Source organism: Perna viridis, chromosome 8 (genome assembly GCF_037379345.1).
Source record: "Perna viridis isolate PV_CMFRI_1.1 ecotype Kerala chromosome 8, ASM3737934v1, whole genome shotgun sequence".
NCBI classification, from domain to species: Eukaryota; Metazoa; Mollusca; class Bivalvia; order Mytilida; family Mytilidae; genus Perna; species Perna viridis.
The window spans coordinates 12,261,284-12,272,543 of record NC_142452.1 but is presented as its reverse complement, the minus strand read 5'-3'; the positions used below and the strand labels follow the sequence as shown (position 1 = coordinate 12,272,543).

The window sequence follows — 11,260 nt, the reverse complement described above, 5'->3', positions numbered from 1 at the left end:
TGGAACGATAGAATTAGATTTTCAACATTTGAGCTTCAGCATTATAAGTGGAGAAATAGTTTAGGAAATTGAAATGAAGTTGTAATTAAAATCTCCTTTTCTGAGCTCATTTTATAATGATATTGTACACATAAGTGCATGCAAGTTAGAATACATTGCACATGCAATGTTCCAAAAAAAAATGTTTTATAGCCATAGTGATGTCAGATGATGTTTTCCTTATAATATTAAATAGACATTGATTTTGAATTACACAGTTAGATTTACTGTATATGGTTATAGATGTAGAGTAACATCATGCACTCAATCAACAAAGGTATATATTGATGTAAAACTACATGTATGTTAAAAAAAACAACACTTTTTATTATTTTTGTAAAGTATTATAAATAAATGTCAACTTTATATATTATAATATTTTAATATCTTATATTTGTAGATAGACAAATACATGTATGAATCGCTTTTCTGTTAAAAAGATGAGGATTTGTTTAGTATCAAGACAATCATTAATAATACACACGTACAAATAACTAAATTTGATTAAATTGAGAAGACTTACAGGATTTAATGAAATAGAGATTCTTCAGAAAAGTCAATGACAGTGTTTTGAAATGCTGATTGTACATACACGTTTCGTTGGTTCTGAAATCAAACATTACTGGCAGTGCCTCTGGATATATTTTATACAGCTACAAAACAAGAACTATAGTATAATTTTTGTCAAAGGAAACATTTTTTTAGGCTACAAATGTATATAATTATTTAGAATTTGTTAAAATTGTTTGATACAATATTTATTTCAATATAAAAAGAATATCATAAAAATGTATGCAATATATAGCCAATATACATTCAAACTACTTGACGCATATTGTATGTAATACTAAGTCACTAAATGTATATTCATTTAGTCAGAGACGTTTAGAAAACATTCCTGAGGCAAATGATTCTATGACATATCAATATCACCATTGTATAACAAAAACGTATGGTTGCAGAGGTTGAAATATATCGTTTTTCTTACACTAATGTCGCTAATGTGAGCTTAGAACTTAATGTTGAAATCATTAGAAATATTAAACGAAATGCAAAATTAAAACCATAGTTTGCTCAGTGGACAATTTGATGCCGGCTCCTAGATTTACCGCCTGTACAACTATGCTTTACCGCGAAGTATTTTCTAGACAAACTACTAGACATTTAAAATCTTATCAAATTATTCACAGCCATAAATACCATAAATGATATGCATATGTTGTTCCATTCATGTGATATAAGTGGGCTACCAATGCATAATAAGATCATGATCATATCTAAATATTGCCTCCAAACATATGATCAACATACGTATGTGAGTAAATATTATTATCATGTAAAGAAAATCATATGTAAAGTGAAACATATTTGAATCATATCACGATCGATTTATATCAGAATAATGTGTAAAACCTTTGCCTTTGACGACGTCCACAAAAATACAGTGGTTAGTAAAAAAAACTATGAAAGAAAATTTTATTCAAACTTGGGAAAACGACATAAGAAATGGAACTAATCACAAAGGAATATAACGCGTAACGACGACAATACCTTTTTATACTGATGTTTCTTAATGCTTGAGACGTCTATTGATAGTTTGCAAATAAATTGTATAACAAAATTACCAAACTCATAATATCATAAAAATATAACTCAGTATATAAACTGGCAAAAACAAGGATGAAATAGGAAAACTAATAACTATGTTACCACCTTGGTATAGGTCTTTATGAATATCTTCACAATTGACATACTAAACTAAAACATCTAATTTAATATATATATTCAAACAAAGACCGGAAGATAAATTTATACATAGTCATGAATCATTACTCCCTCAAAATCTTTTGATTACCTTTTATCCAAGACTTTGTATCGCATCTATCCCAAAGAACTTGACAAAAAGGATACTTCAGACACTGTGAAGTCAGCCTCATATCTTGACCCACACTAAGAGATCGATAGTAAAGGAAAAATATTGACCAATCTTGACGACAAACGTGATTACTTTTCATTCAGAATTGTCAACTTTCCCTTCATCTGTGGCAACATCACTTTAGCACCTGCGTATGGTGTTTTTATATCACAACTCATACATTATGCCGTAGATTGCCGTAACTACGCAGACTTCTAGTATCGCGCTAGACTTCTTACAGTTAGGCTTCTGGAACACGGTTATGTTGCTACAAGATTGAAGTCATTACTACAGAAGTTTTATGGTCGCCATCATGAACTCGTGGATCGTTACGGTGTATCCATCTGCACAATGAAGACTGATTTGTTCATCTTGTCATAGTTTTCCGTTCCTCTTTCGTCTACCCCGGATTGGACTTTTTTTGAGCAACTCTTTCTAGAAAAGAAGAGTACGTTTACCTGTACCTGGGCCATGTTCCCAGTTTTTAGTGGGGTCCGAGTTGCTCATTTGCTTTTGTTACTTTTTTGTTTATTATTTAAGTTACTTAATGTTCTTTGTTGTATATGTCTCTTTTCCACATTTGGTCTTTGTAACTGGATTGCTTTCTTTTGATTTCCGCTAGAACCTTAGTACCTTTTATTACTCTTTGCACATATCGAACAGTATTTTTACTTAATCACAAGGACATTATGTTGGGATTCAGGACAGTAAACCGAAAGCTCCCACTTGAAGGTAGTAAACAGCAAACTATATTACGAGAACGGAGAGTGTCCATTGGGCAAAATGCTATTGACGATGAATACCACTTTGTAATAGAATGAATTAGTTTACGGTAGGATCAAAAGTTATTTGTTGAAAGAAAGTGCATAGCTATATATAGTTTTTAATTATTTTTGGCTACAATGAATCAGTAACAGCATTCAAAATTTTTAAAACTATATAGTATATATTTACATGTATATGTTAAAGATATCAATGCAATACAAGAAAAAGGATTAGATATGGTAAAATGCAACAAATGCACTATCATATAACTTTTATAAAACAAACAGTTAACACTTACAGATATCACCGAAAGGTCTTCAGGATGTGTAAACACAACTTTAAATAAGCTCTAAAAAGACAAAACAACACAATGTATATAATCAATGGTATCAGAATGCTGACACTTCTTCAAAAGTAAATTGAAGTCAAATTACGACACGAAGACACACTGATGACCAACATCACCTGAGTGTAAACGGCGCGTGACTGTGGTGGGGTTTACTTTTAGTTTCATAAGGTCTTTATCATTTGTACTGATCAAACTGATAAGCAAGACACATTGTTTCTTACCTGCCCGAAACTTTGTGTTTATACTGAAACTTGGCATCCCCTTGGAGCTTTTGTTGTCTTTGTGCGTTGTACCATATGCAACTCGGTTTAACTCGTTACAAGCCATACATTGCACATACAGGTAGCCACCGAGCCCACATTTCATTTCTGCCTTCACTGTTGTGGCTAAGATTAAGCGGGCCAAGCAAACACTGTCTACAAGATTGCAGGTTGTCTAGAAGTGTGCCCCCATTCAATCAATCTTCTGCCCGAATGCCAAGATGTACTAGTGTTTATCTTGGATTTTCGCAGAAGTTTGTCAATTCCGGTACAACACGCCTCACAACCCGTTACCCCCGACATGCAAATATGACCTATACCATAATTATGGTCAATTTCGATGTTCTTAGTGAAAATTCGACTATCTGGTTCACTGTCAGTGCTGGAGGGCTTAGAAAATCGCCCACGTCTATCCCCGCAGACGACCGAGTCAGCCATGTTGTTGTGTTGTTGTTATGCAATAAACTGCAATTTTTATTTCCGATTCGTAAAATAACATGAAATATCTTTTAAAGAAAAAGGGATTATACTATATTTTTATTGAAAATATACAAATATACAAAGTATTTTATTTCATTCTTAAAAAATGAATAAAAATTAAGTGTACTTTCGTTTACGAGAATTACCGAGGTTAAAAGAAATAAGACACCTGGGTAAACTTCGGTAAATTGACCGGAAGTTTTTATTATGGGTCGGATACCTTAATGTAAGGTCAGAAATGAAATGAACTGAAACAACAACCAAACATGCCATAAAATTCACTCAGTAATTCATCTACATCCCATCATGGAATACCTGAACATATACAACATATAGACATCATGAGATTATCAATTTAAATGTATGATTACTTCGTACGTATGATTTTAGTTACTTTATGTTCTTTGTTGTGTATGTCTGTTTTCCATGTCTGGTCTTTGTCCCTGGATTACATTCTTTTGATTGCCGCTATAACCTTGGTTCCCTTGATTACTCTTTAAAGAATGCTCGCAGTTACTGAAAGCTTGTTTAAGACTTATTAAAGAATGACAATACCATCAACATAACCAGCATTAGAGAAAAATCGGTCATTTCAATTTCAGTAGAAAGGATTTTGGAGTAGTAACGTCAAGTACTACACAGATAAGATTAGATGTAGTGCAATACTAAAAATGACATAGGTTTTACGTAAGGTTGGAATTAAGGGCTGAATATCTGTATTTGTGAAAGCAAGATTCAATGAATAGACATTAATTTGAAAATTGTATCCCTTACGAATAACCTAATAAGGGCGGTTGATAAATCCATCGGAATTTATTTGAAAGAATGTGCTTTATAGACTCTATTTCCTTTAAAAAAAACTGGGTGAGCAACACCATTTTGAATCTGCAGGTACTATCATATTTTTGTAATATAGCTATGAGCAACTCGGGGGGTGTTTCTAGAAAAGCAGAGGACGCGTACCCTACCAGTGCACCTAGTCCATGTTCCTAGTTTTTAGTGGAGTCCGAGTTGCTCATTTCCTTTTGTCACTTTGTATGTATGATTTTAGTTACTTTATGTTCTTTGTTGTCTGTTTTCCATGCCTGGTCTTTGTTCCTGGATTACATTCTTTTGATTACCGCGAAAACCTTGGTTCCCTTGATTACTCTTGTATCAAATCTTCATTAGAATGTAAGAAAATAGTTACTATCTTGTGAAATCGGTACCACTGATGTAAAGACTTTTGTTTGTAACAACACAACTGCCGATCACTAATCCGATCCATAATTTCAAACGAAATGCTGGGTTTAATCTACGTTTTGCATCGCGCGAAAACGCCCTCTTCCATTGCGGCGTGAATATACCAGTGGTGATTAAAAAGAATGTGCATGCTATTTTTATAATCGATAAATTAGAAGAAACTGAGTAATTTTTTAACCAAATCAATATATAAAAAAGAATTTGACATGATACATGTACCTGTAAAGACGCATTTCCTCATACCCTGATTCAGGTGTCTGTTACGCAGAAATTTATGAGAAAATCAGAGTAGTTAGTACATGCTACAGCGAAGCGTATCAATTGTGAAATAAAAACACCATATGCAGGAGATGAAGGGATATTGCTGCACAAGTAAGGACAATTTATGATTTTAAAATTAAAGTCATCTCTTTTATTTGAATCTTAGTACTGAGATGATTGCTTTTATCAAATTCAATAGTAGGTCCAAAAAAGATGAAGAACAGTCTGTATCTTTAGTCTCCTTTATCTCGAGCTCTGGTAGATTTACCAGAAGAAGGGTTGATGTACATCATTAATATATCTGTATGTAAAGTAAAATGATTTAGTATCTTTTTTTCTGTATAAGATTCTGACGAAATTCAGTCTTTTATGAACATGAAAATAAATCGGCTAGGAGAGGAGCACAGTTAGTGCTCATTTGTATGCCAACTTGTTGAAAAATAACTCTCCCAAATATGACAAATATGAGGAAAACAAGCATATCGCAAACTTTTTTTCTGTGAAGAACACGTGCCCTTCTGCAATGTTTTTGAACAATATGTCGATTTGTAACCGAAAACAACATTTTTGTTTTGAAACAGCAGAAAATTAACGAATATGTCCTTTCAAAAGAGATATTAATTTATCGCGTCGTCACGTAGTATAAAGAGTTAAGTAGTCAAAATTTTGGAAAGAACTAATTTCCGAAAAGTTGCGGGATTTTAGGTTTTGCAGTAAATCACTGTGGACAATATCTTTGTAAGATGGTTTGATTTCCCAAAATGAAACAAGATGAAGATCCTGCTATTTACTTTTCTTTGTGCAGATTTTTATAAAGTTTTGCTTCATGTTTACTTCAGATTTGTGCAAATGAAAACAAAAATATATGACGCGTCAACTTCCAGACAACTTAATTTTTTCAGATTAAGATAATGAATACACGTACAAGTTGTAAGTTATGCTGTGAAAGTAATGAAATGAGTACAAAAAGTTTAGTTTGGTTCTATCGAAATATGCTGTGGTCACAACAGATCAACTACGTAACTATCTTTTTCGTAACCTCTTTCATTTCTTTCATATGAAGGGATCTCATGTCGATGATCGGCATTTGTCAATACATTTTCCATGTCGGAAGAGTTGATTAATGAATTAGATATAACCCGCGCGCTTGTGTTAGTTGTATCTTGTAAATTAATAAACATATGTTCCTTTCTTTGTGTGTGTGTGTGTGTGTGTGTGTGTGTGTGTGTGTGTGTGTGTGTTTATATAGTGATTGTTAGTTTTAGTTTTTATGCTGTATCTTATGAATTGTGTTCTCTAATTGTATATGTTCTTGTCTGTTTGCAATGTGCATATCGAAATTTGCATTTGAAATGATGGGTATTTTGTATTCATGACTTTTTTCCTATCTATCATAGCTTTTTTGGCTGCAATTTTTGTTCTTTGTTATCAATAAACATGGCGGTTATGGTTTTTAAGGAACAAAATTCCAAACAAATATTTTGTGCAGACTGTCTCATAAGCATTCACGTCATGTTTCATTAAATCATGTCGAGTAATTTCAGAGAAGGTGTTTGAAGAAAAGTTAAGAGACAACGACGTTTTTGACAGATATCATGTAATGCTAAACAAGGAAATTATTTTGTTCATTTGGTTATTAACCACGCGTTTTCTTGATTATTTCCCATTAGTACTATATAAAATACGTATTCGTTATAGTTATAAACTCATATAGACATTTATATGTATATAAATGCGGATAACCATTGCCTCTTAACGATGTGTTTAACTGGCCAATCTCTTCAATTAAGTGGTCAATGTAAGGAAACATGCGTGAACGTTCATAATTGGCAAAAACGGAAATTGCATTTTAATTTCATTCTGAATTATAGTCTAGCCATACATTTAGTATAAATCGTATTACATTTGCTGTAATAATTAGAAAGAAAGTTCATCTTGACAACATCATGCAACAATTCGAGATGCCGAATACTTTGTTACTTGAATAATATGAATATTTATATTGACCCTTGATCATATAGAAGTAGAACCACCCATTCCCAGCAACTTTCTGGATAGGAATAGAATCAATGCATGTAAAGTCTTTGTCGTAAAGTTCAGATGTCTGAGTTATTTTGTTATATGTCAAAAAAGAAATATAGCTGTCTTAATACATAGACATATACTTTTGATCAAGTTCAACGTTTATGTTAATCGCTTAATCGATTTTCAAGGATTCTCAAACTGTTGGGTTTACAACCAGAGAACTCAAACTCTCATTATGAAAAATTGCAAGTTTACTATTGTACTTATAACTCGGAAGTCACGTCCAATATTTCCTAAAAATAAAACTTTCATTAATGTCTGAAAATTCTTGTTAAAGAAGAAGTGAAAATTTATTTAATGAACAAATACACTTTTTCAAAATTAATTTAAGCACAAAATGTGGATCATACTTTATTATTTTGTCGTAAAATAAAACCCAGCCCACCGTATTTGATTATAATTCCTATACACAAACCGTTTGTTTTCATACTCCCAAAATCATTCAGTTGCATTATATATTCAATAACATAATTATGGTAACTTCAGAGTATACGCTAAAATTGTATATTATAGTTTTAACAAATTGTATGTCTAACTACCATTTATTTTAAGATGTATGTATTTTATTCAATAATTGATTAAACTATTTATGCTTGTTCTATTTTAGATGGTACGCTTTGTTCTATAACTAGAATTTAAAAAAAAGGTATTAATTTAAGATATAACTCGTATATTCTAATTCCAAAGGCGTCTTAAATTACGTTGTACTGTACAAAATGATAGAGTTGTCTTTTCTGGAATTCTACAAATATTTGAATTTATGAGATTATACTACGAAATATCAGATCATTCTCAATATATTAAATATTGAAAGAAATCAATACTTTTTTTTGTACAAGTTTCACCAATTTCATAAAAGCCATGTTATATAACTAGATAAGATCAACCTTATGTTATTGCTAAAATTAAGAAATAAAATGGGCACACATTATTGCATCATATAACAATTACGTAATAAAATAATTTACATACATCAGCAATACACATGTACATACAATACACTAGGGAATTCTACATTCTATGAGAAACTCTGGTCCATGCTCTCGGTTCGCTCATTTACTTCAGTTTCTTTATACGTGGTATTTTGGTCAGTTCATGTCATATGTATGTGTCTATTTTCCCTCTAGTTTTTATCTTTTGATTTCCGCCTGAATCATGGTTCCCTTCATTACCTTTAAATAATCCATAAGTTGGAATGTGCGTTAGAAAGACTTTAAATATAATTATATCAAACACATGATAGAAAATAGAGGGACATAGAAAGGTTATGAAGAGGGGATAAAGTGTTAGCATTGCAATCAATGCAAACAACGTTTCGATAAATCAACGTACAACTGCACCGTATTAAATATTTTTATACTTCATTTTGATCTTCGGAAAGTAAAAAAGTATGTTTCTGTGGATCACTAGACTCGCTGAATCTACAGCACTGAATAAACAACAAAAATATGAATAACATCTTAATTTGCCCACACTCAACTCTTAGAAATTGAAGAGATTTGCCAGTTAAACACATCGCTTACCCTACCGGTGCACCTGGTGGATGCTCCCAGGTTTTAGTGGAGTCCGAGTTGCTCATTTACTTTTGTTACTTTGTATGTATGATTTTAGTTACTCTATGTTCTTTGTTGTGTGTGTCTGTTTTCCATGTCTAGTCTTTGTCCCTGGATTACATTCTTTTGATTACTCTTTAGAAAAAAAACCACTAAATTCACTTTCATTTCTAATTCAGAAACACTTAGAGACCACATTACCAGTTATAATTTGCCATTTGTTTGATGTATGTGAATGTATGGTTTTCTTACAAATATAGATATCTCAATACAGAAAGTATTATTATTACGCAAATATATAGCATATATAGACTGAAAAAAAGCACCGTCTCTGTGGTGGGTTTCTTTCCCACTATTGTCAGTGTCTAAATTTTACATTAATAGGCACTTAATTATGTAGCACAAAACAACAGTTGCATTAGACTTAGAATCACAGGAAAACATGAGGCTGTGCCATGTATTTCCATGGTGAAAATATTTGTAAATAATTTATTTTATCAAAATTGTGTGCACATGTACACTTTTATATAGCTTTTGATATAATTGCAATTAGATTTTGATACAGAATGAGAAAAAGACTTGAATTCAAATGGCCTCTTTTGCCAATAATTCCTAAACAGCTCAACAAAGGTGATTCCAGGCCAATCACTCAGATCTTGATTTTTTAATTATATTATCTTACGAATTTTTCAGGATCCACATTGAATTAATACCACTACGGGAGTAACAAGTGTTGTGGTAAGACTGGAGACCCTCTTTGACAGCTGTGAGTATAGAAGTTAAAAGTTTTGAAAGAGGTTTGGTGGTACATTTTGCAGATCCGCCTATGTAACGTTGTTTGTATGGATTCTTGTTTAAGAATCATTAAATCCAACTTTTTTGTATTGAAATGTAACAATTAAGTTATATAGATATAATATAATGTTTTCTATCAACTCATAACTTTAATTGAACTTGTTCTACACAGTTTAACCTTTATTGTTCCTTAGTTTACACATGTAATAGGCCTATACTTCTATTATTAGACGCTTGTTTCTTTTTGCCTTTATTTTTAAAACTGTTTGTTACAATGGATTAATATTTCCCTCCCCCTCAGGAACATACATGATTAATTGACCGGTTTAACAATGGTTATGATGCAACTTCTTCAATATTCTTTCCTTTTTTGTAGTTAAATCATGACTTATACTTTACAAACAAAAAGAATAGGAGACTAATTCTTGGAAACAAATGATATTTCCATTTACATGTACATGTACCCGTTCCTTAAACACCACAACTACCTTTTTATGCACATGTATGTTCCTTTTTCCGAATTTATAGTAATATAAAATGTATGGTTGAAAGACCATAAAAATCATTGAGAAAAAAACATTTAAATACGTGTACGGCTAGTAATTCTTTCCTCTTTCCATTTCATACCTTAATTCAAGCTGTATATTCAAAGTTAACTGTAAACATCTTTTGTTGATCATTTATAGATACATGTATTTGTTGATCATTTATATATACTTGTATTTGTTGATCATTCATAGATACATGTATTTGTTGATCATTTATAGATACATGTATAATACGGAATATAGTAACATTTAGTGTTTGAATTAATTCTTCCATTTTTTCTTTGCTGGAGACTTGGTCACATGCTTTGATAACCTAGATATTCCAACCTCAAAAGGCTATCGACAAAATATTTCGTTTGCCGAAGCACGTGGCCAATATTCGTGGGCAAACAAAATTTCGTACGAAATTAATGAAAGTTAATGTTGCATTAAAGCGATATTTGCGATGACCTTTTGACACCTAAATATTGTGCAGCTACGAAATATTTTTTGTCTGTGTTAATTAATCGTTGTAGGATTAAACTGTCCCAATATGCCAACAAGTCTTTGTAGCGAGTAAGGAAAAAGTTTCAGCAAATAACAGGGCCGGAAACGGGTATAAAGTACAGTATCCCTTTGCTAAAATTTCTTGGTTTTGTTTTTTCCGTTTTTGATTGTCGAGGTTAAATGCGCCGATTAGCAATATTTCAGCTTTATTCAGGCAACGTACATGAAATGGATGACAAAATTAACATGAAATGATGATGAAATGAAAAATGGGATGGGACACAAGGATAATCGGATCGAGAAACTTATATTGCCATTGGAAATACTGGAAGTGGGTATGGTTGGGCAATTGAGCCTCTTGTGACAGAGCCCTTTGGTTCCTACCCTAATGGAATACAACAGAAGGATTCTTTAACGTACGACGTACATGTCACCTTTCCACCACTATGGTTTGTGGTCAGGGTTTCTGTATTATGGCCTGA

The 11,260-nt window shown here is 32.1% G+C and overlaps 1 pseudogene; it reads right to left on the bottom strand.

Moving 5' to 3' along the window:
- Positions 1-3,149: 3,149 nt before the first annotated feature.
- Positions 3,150-3,766, bottom strand: LOC148609361 (uncharacterized; annotated as a pseudogene).
- Between the last annotated feature and the right edge of the window lie 7,494 nt (positions 3,767-11,260).